At 31.4% G+C, this 15,996-nt stretch overlaps 1 long non-coding RNA gene across 1 annotated transcript in view; it reads right to left on the bottom strand.

The window, feature by feature from the left end:
• The window catches only part of LOC110255493, a 133,468-nt gene continuing 123,111 nt past the window's right edge, over window positions 5,640–15,996 (bottom strand). Inside the window, exon 3 of the long non-coding RNA XR_002335879.1 lies at window positions 5,640–8,446. This is a non-coding gene — a long non-coding RNA (uncharacterized LOC110255493). The remainder of the gene's footprint in view (window positions 8,447–15,996) is intronic.

The following is a 15,996-nucleotide window of genomic DNA, read 5'->3' as shown; positions in this document are numbered from 1 at the left end:
CAAAGCAACAGAAATAAAAGCAAAAATAAACCAGTTGGGGAGTTCCTATCGTGGCTCAGTGGTTAACGAATCTGACTAGGAACCATGAGGTTGTGGCTTTGATCCCTGGCCTTCCTGAGTGGGTTAAGGATCTGGCATTGCCATGAGCTGTGGTGTAGGTCGCAGATATGGCACAGATCTGTGTTGCTGTGGCTCTGGCATAGGCCAGAAGCTACAGCTCTGATTAGACCTGTAGCTTGGGCACCTCCATATGCCACAGGAACAGCCCTATAAAAGGCAAAAAGACAAAATAAATATACAAATAAATAAACCAATGGAACCTCATCAAACTGACAAGCTTTTGCACAGCAAAGGAAACCAAAAAAAACAAAAAGACAACTTACAGAATGGGAGAAAATAGTTTCAAATGATGCAATGGACAAGGGCTTAATCTCCAAAATATACAAGCAACTTCTACAACTCAACAGCAAAAAAGCCAACAACCCAATGGAAAAATGGGCAAAAGACCCAAATAGACATTTCTCCAAGGAAGATGTACTGATGGCCAACAAGCACATGAAAAAACGCTCGACATCCCTGATTATTAGAGAAATGCAAATCAAAACTACCGTGAGATACCACCTCACACCAGTCAGAATGGCCATTATTAATAAGTCCACAAATAACAAATGCTGGAGTGGGTGTGGAGGAAAGGGAACCCTCTTGCACTGTTTTCATCTTTGACCCATGTTTTTTCAGCATTGTATGGTTTAATTTGCACATGTTTGTGAATTTTCCAGCTTTCCTTCTGTTATTGATTTCTACTTTTATCCTTCTTTGGTTAGAAATGCTACTTGGTATGATTTCAATCTTCTTAAATTAGCTAAGGTTTTTTTTTAATAACATATCACATTATCTATCCTGGAGGATATTGCTATGCACTTGAGAAGAATGTGCATTCTGGTGATGTTGCATAGAATGTTCTGTATACATCTATTTAAACCATATGACTTTGTCATTTCTTTCATTAGTGCTTTTTAAAGGCACAGAATTATTTTTATATAGCAAAAGTCTGAATATATAAAAAATAATAAGAAACTCTAGCATTAATCTTGTTCTCATTATTCAGATATAATTCCATTTCTATTTTTAACATACACCAGTAATTTTCTCCATGCTCTGGATTAACTTTTCTTAGATGTCTTCATTTGCTCTGTTATCAAAGATGCTTCTAATGCTTACCTATTCACTAAATAATTTTCTATGTTGGGAACCACTATAATATATCTATTTCTTTATTTCTGAACTTGTTGTCAACTTCCACATTTTATTCCCATAAATAACCCTGGATTCAACTTCTAATAATAAAAAAGAAAAAATGAATAATATTCTTAATACATTTTCCACAGATAATTCTTTAAAGCTAGAATTACCAAATTAGCAAATGTGAACACTAGTAATTTTCATTTTACATATCACCCTTCAGAAATGTTGCCTCGTTTCCTTTTCTAATTCGTTATAGAAAAACCTATTTCACTATATCTTTGCTAAAATAGTAATTGCCTTAAAATCTCTTATACTTTATTAGCCAAAATACAAGAGTATTGAATTAGGTTTTTTATTCAGTTTAAAGAAAAATGTTTCCAATATGCGCTAGATATTTGTATTTATTCTCTCATGATTTTCTGGACAGGTCTACCAATGTGTTATCTGAAAATAATTGTCTTCCAAGTTTTAAATGTTCTTAATTTGCTAAGAGGGGTAAATGGGGGAGACTGCATCAGGAGAAACTAGAAAACACTAATTTAAAAATGGTGAGCCTAGTAGATAAGCAGCAGAATGGTAAAATTAATTGGAAATAAAAGTGAATTTTCATGATGTGAATATTAAGTATTAGAAGCATATGTCACAATCACCTTTTTGGAGTATATTTTTAAATAGGAAATAGTTAAGTGATTTTGTTAAGGGGTGGAATAAGTAAATATTCAGGTGTTTCTAATCCCCAGATGTTATCAGCATATGCAACCATAAAGACAAATGGGCATTTTTCCTAGCAATACAAGCAATCTAGAAAAGAACTTAAAAATAAAATTATCTGATGTCATGCCATTAGTACCCACACCCATAAGATAAAGTGTTAGGGAAATTGACTTAATTGGACCCTTCTATGTTCTTTTACTCTTCTAGATTTAGTCTATTTAATTATAATTTTACAAGTTGCATCATGACAAATACCATTTTTAAAATTATTCCTATAACATTTTTTCCCCACTCTGCCCCGTACTTAAAGTTCATGATTCAGGGTGTGTGTGTGCAGCATTTATTACGTACATTATTTTTTAAAGTAAAGCATATATGGGATTATTTACCTCTATATTATCTTAGGCCATTGTGTATTTAGTTATTTTATTCACTTCTAAAATATTTTCTATTTCTTCCTATCAGAATATCATTATTGCAAATGGACATATGTTTATTGTTTCTAATTTCATTGATTCCTATTGTTCATCAACTAATGACCATGTTCTGGGAACTTGAGTGTATTGAACTCTGGGAACCTGAGAGTATTAACACCTGAATAATAACGGAGATATTAAATGTAAATTTAAAATATGACTACCATTAACTCCCTGCCCTGAAATGTATCTAGCAGAGACATTTCTCAAGACTTAATTTACCAGATGGTCTTACAGGGAAAATAGTTATTATTTTAGAGAAAATTTAGTCCCCATACCCCAGGCATTCCTAGTTTAGAATCTTCAAATTGAATTCGTGGTGAATAAACATCTCAAAGGAACTATATCCAAATGGAGATTGTTTCCAATATAAGCATTCCTGAGGCACTTTTCATTTATGCAAACACTACAATCTACTTCGTAAGCAATTATTTAGCTTTTCCAATTGAAAATCATTTTCTGCTATTGAGATTCTGTGCATGAAATTAATAAGCCAAATCAAGTTGTATTGAATTACAAAGGTATTTGGGCAATACATAGTCTGCCTCAGTGCTTCTAAAAAATGTACCAAAATACGTTTTACTATTTTAAACTTTCCTAAACAAATGTCAAGTCAGATAGGCAACATGAATGAATAATATAATATATACCATGACCCATACCTAGATCAACAATAATTCTTTTTTGCACTTGTTTCTTCTCACTCCCTCTCTCTGCACACACACATATACACACTGCCACATGGATGTGTGTATACCTGAAGGCATCATATTTATGTACCTATTTATATGTGTGTTTATATATGTATAAACATAGTTTCAAAATAACCCAATGACATTATGACAGTTTATTTCAAAGTATTGCAGAGTGTATGCCATGTAAGGACATATCTTATTAAACATTCCTATCAAGAATTATTCCTTAAATTTGGCATTATGTGTTTTTAGTTAGTTAACATAGAAGAGGTCTGAAACTCTTTTATTTTCATAACATTGAGTTTTAGTTGATACCTTGCAGGTACCTGAGAATGTCCCATGATTGAGATTTATCTTGTTGCTTTTGTGTGTATCATTTAAAGTGTTTTTTTTTCTATTTCCTGTATCAGCATTAAGATAGAATTTAGGTCTGGAGGCTTAATTAATTAGATTCAGTATAAATGTTCATTTATTTTTCAAAAATCCATCATTGGTGAATATTTGTGGTGCATACTCCATATTTTTAGGTTGATCTGCACTTGTATTTCCACATTTGATTTCTTAGTTAATGTGATAGTCACCACATTCTCTATTTTACAGGTAAGGTTTTTCAGCTGTAGAACAATGCTTTGATAACATAGAAATGCACAGTCCTTCTCTCCCCAAGAGAAGTTTACCTAATTGTTTTAGCAGTCCTCAATAATCCTTGAACAAATACATTTATTTTACTGAGGATTGAAAAATGATGATTTTCTAATTCAAACATATCTTTTTTTATTTATTTTGTTCTTTTGAAAAGAAATATTTTCATCCACTGGTGATGAATTATAGTTGTTACTCCAGTAGAGTCATGGGAAAATGCTTAATTTTTCATTTAATTATCAATTTTATAAGTAAAAGCTAGTGTAATGCATCAGTAGTAACAAATGAATATTCCTACTCTTTTTAGATACATTGCAAACACACACAAACAGATGGTGCTAATAGATGGACAGAAAAATAGATGTTACAACAAATTGCAGAATGATTTTGATAGTTAAGTTGTCCCAGAGTTGAATAGTCAGAACCCCTTTGAGTTAACTTTTGTGTCATTTAGACATAACTATTTTAATGTTCTGCTTATGTATTTTCTGTACCACAGAATCATGCATTTCTACAAGGAGTTATTTTCCTTTTAGAAGAGAATGGTATTTCAAATCCATTATACTTTGTTATGAAGTGTGTTGCTTCTAAATATCATTGCTTCTTGGCATTTTCAGTGGACAAAACCACATGCTTATCTTAAAATATTTATGTAATAATTTTCAGTGCATAACATAGTAATACTACTGCTGATATGATGAGTGAATGACGATTTCTCTGTCAGCTTTTTTTCTGTCTTTAGAATAAGTGTCGTTAAGGAAGTAGAATAAAATGACTGTTCTTCAATCTGGTTAAATATTTGACATAGGGTTGGGATTAATTATTCTAGTTGTATTCTATTTGAGATTTAGCCTTTATGTCAAGTTTTTTGAATGTTTAAAATTTTTTTCTAAAAATATAAAACTATATAAAAATATACTCAAAAATTTTTGGTTTTGATTCTATGCCTATACTCTAATCACCCCTTCCTATACAGATAAATTTATATTTAGTTTTCCTTCCAATACTTCTTTTAGAAATGAAATCAACATCTGAGGATATGTACACATAGATATGTGTGTTAAAATGTATGTATGCATTTATCTATATATTTTCCTAACCTCTTTCGCAAATGGTAGCATACCATCTATCCTTACCTATACTTTGCTCTTCTAATTTAACAGTCTCTAAAAGTATAAATCCATATAAATCCCCTTCATTAATTTTTATAGTGCCATCGTACTCCAATTTGTAGATGTACCATTTCAAAAAATTTAAACCATTCCTTAATTTGAACATTTGCCTTGTTTTAAATTTTTACTGTAATCAGTGCTACAACAGATAACATTGCTGTCTTTTTTTCCCCTTATTTGCAAATGATTATATATAGTTGGATCCCAAGAAGTTAATTGGCTAAGTCAAAGTGAAAAATCTATCTAGCATTTTGTGTTGTTAGTTTCCCCCTTTAAATTCTGTGTAATTTTGCCAGTAGACCAGTAAACTGTGACAATGGCTTTTTCCCCCCAGCAAACTTGCAAAGCCAATAGTATTTCTTGTCAACATTTTTAAATTAGATCTGAAATGTGAGAAAAATTTTAATTGTGGGCTGTAATTTGAAAAAAATTTAATTGTGCGTATATTTTCCCTAGATTTAAGGGTAATCTTTCCTATTTTTCTTGTGTGCTGACTGTATTTTTATGTTATTAATTTTTCTATAAGAATTTGCTTTTCATAAAAAGAGATATTTCAGGAAGGAATGAAAGGGAGGGAGGAAAGAAGGGAGTGAGGAAGAAAAAGAGACCCAACAGAGGGATTAAACTTCATCTCTGATAAAAATGTGTACATGTCTTCTAGTTTTAGTATGGAGTATGTATGTGTGTGTGTTTGTTTTTCCGTGCCCAAGGTTTTTTTTTTTATAGTAAAATTTATTCATGTTTTCTTTTGCCATTTCTGAATTTTGAGACATATTACTTAGGCTTCCCAATTCCAACATAACTAATAAATGTTTTAGGACTTGCATAGTTTCTTTTTAAATATTTTATATCTGATCTATTTGGCATTTATCCTAGTGAAAGTTATGACAAATGGGGTTAAATTTTAGCTTTTTAAAAAATGTTTATCAAATGGTCTTCAAAATATTAATCAAAAACTCTTTTCTACTATGACTTAATTTATCATATACTATACTTCTATAGGTACTTGGATCCTATTTTACTCTTTAGAGCCAGTGGTCTTTCTGATTATTCATGTGTAAATAGCATACTGCTATTATGAGAAAGTTTTTTTTTTTTCCCTTGATCTTAATATGTGGTAGGGCCAGTTTTACTCTTCCTTGTTGATATTTTTTAGGGTTTTCTTATCTACCTATGTTTGTTATTTTTTTCCATACAACATTCCTAATAACCTTTTTACATTCAGTGAAAGTCTGTTGGTAATTTTATTGGGACCATGATAAGTTTCTATTTTACTTAGTATAGATCAGTATCCCTACCGTGTGTGATTGTTATAATAAAAAATTGCATTTCCTTTCATCTCTTTAAGACTGTATTTGTGTTCTTCTTCAGTATTTAAATATTTCCCATCTATAGGTCTTGCACATTTAACCTTAGGTAGTCTCTTTTACTCTTTGTGTTTGTTTGAACATCTCTGTGATCATTGTTTGACTATATTAATGTTTTGAATTTCCTAATTTTTAATAGTCTGGTCTATTATTGAACTGCTTGTATTGGTTTTTACTTTTTTAAAACCTCCTCTAAATTGTCCATACACTGTATCATAAAATCAGGACATTAAGCATGTTTCTTCTTTTCCAGTTCTTTTTTCCTCAAATTCTTTTTTCTTTTCATATTGTTTTGAATAAGAACTGTAATTCAACCATAAATATCAGTAAAGATTCGAGGATAGCAGGTCTTTTCCTGATTTGGGTGTTGCTAATCTATTCGCAGTTTGTCAGATACTGGTTTTGCAATGGAGGCATGTAAATCTCATCAAGATTAGTAAGTCATTATATTTTTTAAAATGTTTTGTTTATCAACAAATAGTGGACTTTTTGAAAGTTTTTATATCTGTGGTATGAATTATATTAGTTGATGATTTGTATTGAATCATCCCTGAATTTCTAGACTAATTCTACTTGATCATGATATACTGTTTTGGTGTGCCTTTAGTATGAGATTCTACTGATACTGTTTTATTCATTACCAAGCAGGTCCAGTCTATACTTTTCCTTTTTTATTACCTATCATTTATGCCATTATATCTCTAACATCCTTGTAAAATGAATTGACAGAATTGAGTATAATATGAATATCTTCACTCATAAAAATGCTCTGAATGTTGTCTTGTCCTCCTTATTCTTTGTAACAGTTTAAGGGGCATTAGAATGACTTGCTTTTGAATGTTTGGTAGATTTTCCAATGAAATTCAATTCAGCTCTTTACGGAGGGTAGCATTTTGAAAGCATTTTTTTTGTCTGCTTTTTTTCTTTCGTACATTTTTGAAATTTGAACATAAAAAAGATACATAAATTTTTATTGAAACATTTTTGATCACAGTGCTAAAAATTAATGTATTGAAATGAGTGTTTTTCACTTATACTACTGTCTCATCTGGGACAGACCATTGTTTTAGACAGTATCTCTTCATTACTGCACCAAGACATCAAGTAATAATGAGTAGATATACTATCTTGTTGATAGTTTATAGAACTTTAAAACAGAATGACTGAAATACTCTTTGCTAGCTGAGAATGTTAACGCAGATGATTTTAAATGTCAGTTATTTTATTTTCCTGTTTCTGAAATATGAAAGAAGTGATGAGTAATACCCAGTCTGACGACTAATACATATTTTTGTATTAATTCATTAAAAACAAACTCAGTGATCAAATTGTCATATTTGTATGCATGTATTTAAATGTTGATGTTTAAAAAATAACTTTCAGTGTTAATTTCCTACCCACCTAATTCAATTGGAAAATGTTCTTCCTTATGACAACCAGAGATGTGATGTGCCAGGAAATTCTAAATCCTTTTCCTGGAATACTTTTATGCAGAGAACACAAAACCTTTTTCGTAGCTCAAGGCATCTTCCGATCAACACATACCACTGTCTCAAAGCAAAAATTCTTCGTAATTTCTGAGCCAGTCAAGGTCAAAAGAGCATCTCAAAATCAGAGAATAGTATTTTCAAATTTATGAAGAATGCTCAATACCCTACCATACTATGAAATCCAACATCATTTTAAAGCAGTACATATGTTATTGATTGTAATTCAGATAAAGAGGATTAATTTTTTCCTTAATTATTGATACCAGGGTGGGAATATTCATAGGCCTGAACAGTTAAGAGAGCTGAGAGTTATTTCTTTCAGGATTTTTGAATGTCTTACACATTATTTAAGAATTAAATTAGAAAAAAACAGTGGTGTTTGAGCTGCAAACTTGTTCTCTATGCCCTTTTTTAATATATTTTCTGCTCATTCAGCAAATATATAATGAGCATGTGTTATGCTTTACTTGGAAATGTACATATTTATATGTCATTCATGATGACTTTCTTTATATGGATGTGGGTTTTATGTCCATGAAATAAATTCTAGTTCAGTTTTAACCCATTTAACAAGGTAGCATATAAAAATGATGAAATGCTTCCAGATTCAGTGAGTTTATCTCTTCTCAAGTTGCTATTGGAAGCCTAGGAGGAAAAAAACAAAGAGCAATCAGAAAATAAGTGTCAGAGTAATCAAAAGTCTGTAAACTTTGATGTGGTAATTCTCTTTCTAGAACTCTATCTTAAGAAAGCAGAAACTTGGGTGAGGATTTAAGTGTAAATGGAAATTCAGCATTATTTAATGTACAATCGGGAATAAACTGCTAATCCTATAATAAGGGACTAATACTGTAATTCTACATTTCTCTACTATGCATTCAGTTGTGCAGAGATAAGCAAAACTGATATCTCTATTTCATCTTCTCAGTCAAGACTTTAAAATCAGAAGCAAAAGCTTGCAAACTCTAAATAAATGCATTGCTCCAACCCTGATAACGAAGTTCCAGCCACATCGATACTCATTGTGTTCCTTGAACATGCTGTACTTATTACTATGTCACAGCTGTTGCACTCCAGTTACTATGACACTAACCATTTTCATTATCTTTATTACTGTTATCACTATTTGAAATTATCAGATTGATACTTTTTTATCATCTGTCTCCTACTGGAATATAACCTGCACAAGTGTGAGTGTCTGTCCTATTAGTACTCCATTTTAGCATAAACATATTTCTTGATATTATGGGTACTCAAAAGTGTTAAATGAATAAATGAATATTTAAAAATTAGTAATATGATATGAAACTGTTAAAGTGCTTGTGATACTTAGGAAAAAAATTTAGGAAAACAATGAGTGTTCAGCAAAATTGTTGGTATTCCATATACATAAAGAGAGAAATCATAGTAATATGTTAAGGGTTATAAGAGAAGTATTAAAAATATGAATTTTGCTTTTTTATTTGCTAAAGCTTATGTAATAGGCATTATTACTGTCCTAATCAGAAAATTAAACACAATATTTAAAGGTAAGAATACTATGACAGGAAAATCATGATTGGAGACACTTCCCCCTTCTAACTGCATAACATGTAGCCCCTGAATATACTACTAGAGCACTTGAAAATTGTAGGGAAAAGAAAATGACATACATATAACATGGAAACCAAGATGTTCACAAACACTAAAAAGAAATATCTCTTGATAAAAATCATATAGATTATCAAATTTTGGGTAGTTGATAAAAAATGTTCAAATATATTACAACTAATGTCCAAGAGAATGTTGTATGAGCATAAAACAGAATATTTATAGGGCAGAAACTGGGAAATGAATGGGGAAAAAATAGAAAGAAAAGGCAAACAAATCTTTTGGAAAGTAACTTTATTGCCTGATAGTTTGGTATCATTATATATCTCATGACATTATGTCTCTAATATCCTTGTAAAATAAAATGACAATTGGATTTAATTTTCTTGATGTGATTGATTATAAAATAATGTTAAGTGAATCAAAGAACTAGGAATAAATCACAATGATCTTTTCTTCTCTCCTAGAGAGCTAGCCACTTACACTTTTTTTTTTTTCTGGTCTTTTTGCCTTTTCTAGGCTGCTCGCACTGCGTATGGAGATTCCCAGGCTAGGGGTTTAATTGGAGCTGTAGCTGCCAGCCTATGCCAGAGCCACAGCAACGCGGGATCCAAGCCATGTCAGCGACCTATGCCACAGCTCACGGCAACATGCTGAGCAAGGCCAGGGGTCCAACCCGCAACCTCATGGTTCCTAGTCGGATTCGTTAACCACTGAGCCACAACAGGAACTCCTGCCACTTACACACTTTTTAATTATATAAATATAATTCTGCTAAATGCTAAAGTTTTCCAAAACAATTGTTGCTTAAAACTCACCAGTAGCATTTTCTGAATGACTTGTGTAGATAATCAATAGTTTCTTTAAATGACATAACCCCAATGTTCACTCAAATTAAATTATGCAGCACATCTAATACTACATTGACCAAACAATTATGGGCTTACTAAATGATTAATCCCAGTGTAATCTTCAAAAAAGATAATTAGTGCCCTCTATTTCAGCTTAGAAATATAGTTACACTGCTACTGTGCTCAATTAAGTATCATCAAAGAGAATAAAGAATAAGGTACATTAGCAATGACATTACTTTTATAATAAAAAATTGAGCTAGTAAAGTATCTCATTCAGAAGAGAGTATTTGGATAGTCAGTTAAAACTTATACATTTAAGGAACAATATCACCTTATAATTACTGGGTTATGTTTAGAGTTTTTTTTAACACTAAAGGAATACAGAAAATTTTTCATTGAAGAAAGTATAATGAATTGTTTAATGTAACAGTTCCAAACTCTTTTTTTTTTTTTTTTTTTTGGTCTTTTTAGGGCTGTATCTGCAGCATATGGAAGTTCCCAGGCTAGGGGTTGAATCAGAACTGCAGGTTCCAGCCTTTGCCACAGCCACAGCAATGTGGAATCCAAGCCATAACTGTGACCTGTGACAGCTCACGGCAACACTGGATCCTTAACCCACTGAGTGAGGCCAGGGATCAAACCTGTATCCTCATGGATACTAGTCAGTTACATTGTTACTTCTAAGCCACAATGGGAATTCTCCAAAGTCTCTTTGGATGGAAATTAAAGTCTCCAAAATATTTAAGAAATAAAAAGAGAAATAGTTTCTGAGGCTATCATTAATAACCTTTGTTTTCTTTAATAGAGAACTCCAATTTTGTTCAAATCAGCTATATCCTTAAATCAAATAAGGACATTTTCCTCATGTGAATGAGGTGATACACAATATGTCCAGCGGGATGTAATCAGTAACTGAAACAGTGAGTATTTTCTACTATGTAGTAGTTCATTTTATCCTGCCCTTAATTGAATTATTTTAAAGTCAATTATATTTACTTTTCTTAAATCTTTATTTTTTCCAGCTTTCCTGGGGTATTACTATATAAGATACATAAGTTTCAAGTGCAAAGTGATGATTTGATACAAGCACATATTGCAGAATGACTACCACAGTAAGGTTGATGATACCTCCATTCCCAAACATACTTGCCATTGACAGTGAGGGAAGAGGGAGTGATAACATTTAACTCTCTTAACAATTTTCAAATATATAATAGTTTTGTTAACTATAGTCACCATGCTGTACACTAGATCCCCAGAATGTATTGATTTTATAGCAGGGAGTTTGTACACTCTGACCAAATTCTCCCCAATTTCCCTACTCCCAGACTCTGGCTACATTAAGTGTTTGTCTATCTCTAGCTCTCTTGTTTCACATAATATCATGAATAACCGCAAAGTCCACCAATGCTGTCACAAAAGGCAGGATTTCCATCATTCTCATGGCTGAATAATATGCCATGATTGTCACTGTAGAGACAATTAACACCTCTGTCATTTTACATTATTGTCGCTTCTTTTTAGTGGTTGGAATAATTAGGTTCTGGTCTCCTGACAAGTTTAATGTACATAATCCAATATTGTTGTCTATATTCACTATACCATGTATTAGTACTCCCTATCCTGTGGTTGGTAACCACCATTTTACCTCTGAGTGACTTCATACAGTATTGGTTTTTATCTAATTTATCTTACTTAGAATAATGTTCTCCTTGGTTAAAGTTATTTCTAATTATTACATTAGAATGGATAAGAAAATAAGTCCTACTGTATGACAGGGAACTATATCCAGTCTTTTGGGATAGATCATGATGGAAGATAATATGAGAAAAGAATGTATGTTTGTGTGTATATATATAATATATTTGTATTATATATATAATTTTGAACTTATATATATTGTATATAAAATATAAAAGGAATGTATATAAGTATATATTGTATACATAAAATATACATATACACTATACATGTATGTTATATACACATATGTATATATATTATGTATATAAAGAATGTATATGTATATAAAGAATGTGTGTGTGTGTGTATATATATATATATGCATGTATAACTGGGTCACTATGCTGTACAGCAGAAATAGACACAACACTGTAAATAAACCATAATACATTTTTTAAAAAGTTATTTCTAAACAATTTATGCTACTGTAAATAGAATTGTGTTCTTTATTTTTCAGATAGTTAATTGTTAGCATATAGAAACACAACTGATTTTTATGTTGATTTTGTATACTATGTATTAATTGTTGATCATTGCCAACAAGTTTTGGTAGAGTGTTCAGGATTTTCTGTACATAAGATCATATTATCATCAGAGAGAATTTTACTTCTTCCTTTCTAATTTGGATGCTTTTTTTCTTTTTTTTTTTCCTTTTTGCTTAATTGATTTGATAGGACTTCCACTATTATGTCAAACTGGAGTAAAGAGTGAATGCCCTAGTTTTGTTGCTGATCATAGTGGGAAAGTTCTCAATCTTACATGATTGAGCATGTTTGCTGTGAGTTTCCATATATGGCTTTTTTCATGAACAGGCACAGTCCTTGTATAAAAAATTTGTTTAAGTTTTATATTATGAAAGAATGTACACTCATACCAAATGTCTTTTTGCACTTATTGAGATGATCAAATGATTTTTTTACCTTTAATTTTATTAACATGGGATCTTATGTTTAATGATTTTCACATATTGATCCACCCTTGCATCCCAGGGAAAATCCACTTGATCATGGTGTATGATCCTTTTAATGTATTATTGTATTTGGTTTGCTAGTATTGTTGAGAATTTTTGCATCTATATTCATTATCGGGATATTGGCCTAAAGTTTTCTACTCTTGTAGTTTCTTAATCTGATTTTGGTATTGGGAAAATGCTGGACTCATAAAATGAGTTTGGAATGGTCCCTCCTCTATTTTAAGTAAAAGATTGAAAAGTATTGGCATTAATTCTTCTTTAAATGTTTAGTACAATTAACCAGTGAAACTATCCAGTATAAGGGTTTTCTCTACTGGGAAGTTTAAGTTCCTTCACTCAATATTGTCTCTTCAGGTTTTCTATTCCTTTATAATTCCTACTTGATAACTCAAGTTTCTATAAATTTATCCATTTTTAGGTTATTTGTTTATAGTAGTAGATGGTCTTTATTTTTCTGTTATTTCTTGTAATGACATTTCTTCATTTCTGATTTGAGTCTTCCCATTTTTCTTACTCTTTTTTTCTCTTATATTTAAAAAAAACTAGCTTTTTCATTCATATTTTCTATTGTCTTTTTATGCTATATTTCATTTATTTCTGCTCTATTTTTGTCATGTCTTTTTACTCTTCCAAACTTTGGACTTTGTTTTATTGAAGTATGAATTTAGGTTTTTGAGATCTTTTTTCTTAATGTAAAAATTAATTTCCCTCTTAAAACTACTTTTGCCACATCATTTAAGTTTGATAGCTCATGTTTCCATTTTCATTACTTTCAAGATTTTGACTTCTCTTTAGTTTCTTGATTGTTCAGAAGCATATGGTTTAATTTTCTTCTTTTCCTGTTACTGATTTTTTGGTTGATGCCATTTTGGTTGGAAAACATAAGTGTATTGAAATAATACCAGATAATATTTGCTAAAATTGTTTTGTGACTTAAGATATGAGATATCTTGGATAATATTCTGTGCATGCTTGAGAAGAATATATATTCTACTGCTTTGGGATAAAATTTTCTGTATGTGTCTGTTAGGTCCATTTGGTGTAGGATATAGGATAAGTCTAGGGTTTCCATACTGAATTTTTTTAACTGAAGTATAGTTATAAGATTTTAGTTTCGGGTGTACAACATAATGATTTAATACAAATTTCATACATGTTATTTGTATTCTGGATCACCTGTCTCTATTTTTCCCCTTTGTCTTCCATCTCCACATGGGTATTCATTAGTTTCTTCTCTATATCTGAAAGTCTCTGTTTTGTTGTATTCATTCCTTAGCTTTATTTTTTAGATTCCATATATAAGTGATAACATGGTATTTATCTTTTTCTTATATATTTCACTAAGTGTAATATACTTCAGTGTAATCACTTCCATTCTTATTATTTAAATGACAGAATTTTACTCGTTTAAATGGCTAAGGAATAGTCCATTGTGTGTGTGTGTGTGTGTGTGTGTATATGCATATGCGTGTGTGTATATATTTCACCTCTTCTTTATCAAGTTATTTTTTCTTGGACAGTTAGATTGCTAATCTAGATTGAAAATAAGTGGCATTATTTACAATAGCCAAATTAGCATTTTTGTTTTCTTTGGGTTCATACCAAGTAATGGAATTGATGTATCATCTGGTATTTTCCATAGTGGATGCCAAAATTTTAAATTCCTAGCAACAGGGTACTAAGTAGAGTTACCTCTTCTCCACATTCTTACCAACATTGATGATTTTGGTAGATTCTTCGATGATAGACATTATGACAGGTATGAAATGCTAGCTCACGGTTCAGACTTGCAGTTTTCCTATGATGAGTCATGTTGAGCATCTTTTCACGTGTCTCTTGGTCATCTATATTACTTCCTTCAAAATATCTATTCAGATTTTCTGCCCATTTTTTAATCAGGTTGTTTATTTGATATTTAGTCACTTGAGCTGTTTATATATTTTGGATATTAATACTTTGTAAGTCATATCAGTTGCAATTTTTTTTTCCATTCAGAAGGTTGCTTTTCATTCTGTCAAGTGGCTTCCTTTGCTATTGCTCTTGTTTCTTTAGCTTTAGGTAACTGATGCAAAAAAAAAATTGCTATAATTTATGCCTAAGAGTCTTTTATTAATATTATCTTCTAGCAATTTTATATATTCTGGTCTTATATTTACATCTTTAATCCATTTTTTAGTTTATTTTTACATGGTATAAGAAAATATTCTAATTTAAGTCTTTTAGAAGTAGCTATTCCATTTCTCCAGCATGACTTATTGAAGAGACTTTCTTTGCTCCATTGTCAATTATTACCTCCTTTGTTGTTGACTAATTGACCATCAGTGTGTGGGTTTATTTCTTGGCTCACTGTTTTGTTCCTTTGATCTATTTGTCTGTTTTTGTGCCAGTACCATATTATTTTGATGACTGTAGCTTTCTAGTATAGCCTGAAGTCAAGGAGTATGATTCCTCCAGCTTTGTCCTTTTTTCTCAAGATTACTTTCGCAGCTAGGAATCTTTTGTGGTTCCATATAAATTTTAGAATTATTTGTTTTAGTTCTCTGAAAAATATCATAAGTATTTTATTGATTTTTATTTGCCTTGCTGGCATTATCTTTTTTAATACAGCAAAAACACCTGAGTCCAGTGCAGTTTCAATCTGCTTCCTCTGCCTTGTTTTGAGAGTAAGCACGTTGGTGTACACCCTTCGCTAACAGTGTAGGTTTTTTATAGCCCTCCTGTTGGTCCCACTGGTTTTCTAAACAGCTAAGTGTACTTGTCTTCCTGGTGCTTGACACGAGGCTGAGGCACAGTATGAGCCTCATAGCATTTACTCCCCAGAGAGGATCCTCTGGCTCTTTTGTGTTCCTTCCAGGTGGTATAGGTCATGACCTGATTGCTTCTCTTCCCTTTCTGCCTTATTACCTGTGACTCTTTCTCACAGCATTGGTTATACAAAAGTCTTTTTTCTAGTCTCCAGTTCTGAATCTTCCTACTCATTGATTTTCAGTCTGGATGATATATCCATCATTGAAATTGGGTATTTGAGTCCCTTG

Source organism: Sus scrofa, chromosome 9 (assembly GCF_000003025.6).
Source record: "Sus scrofa isolate TJ Tabasco breed Duroc chromosome 9, Sscrofa11.1, whole genome shotgun sequence".
Classification (NCBI taxonomy): Eukaryota; Metazoa; Chordata; class Mammalia; order Artiodactyla; family Suidae; genus Sus; species Sus scrofa.
The sequence above is the reverse complement of the archived record's forward strand: the minus strand, read 5'-3'. Positions and strand labels throughout refer to the sequence as shown.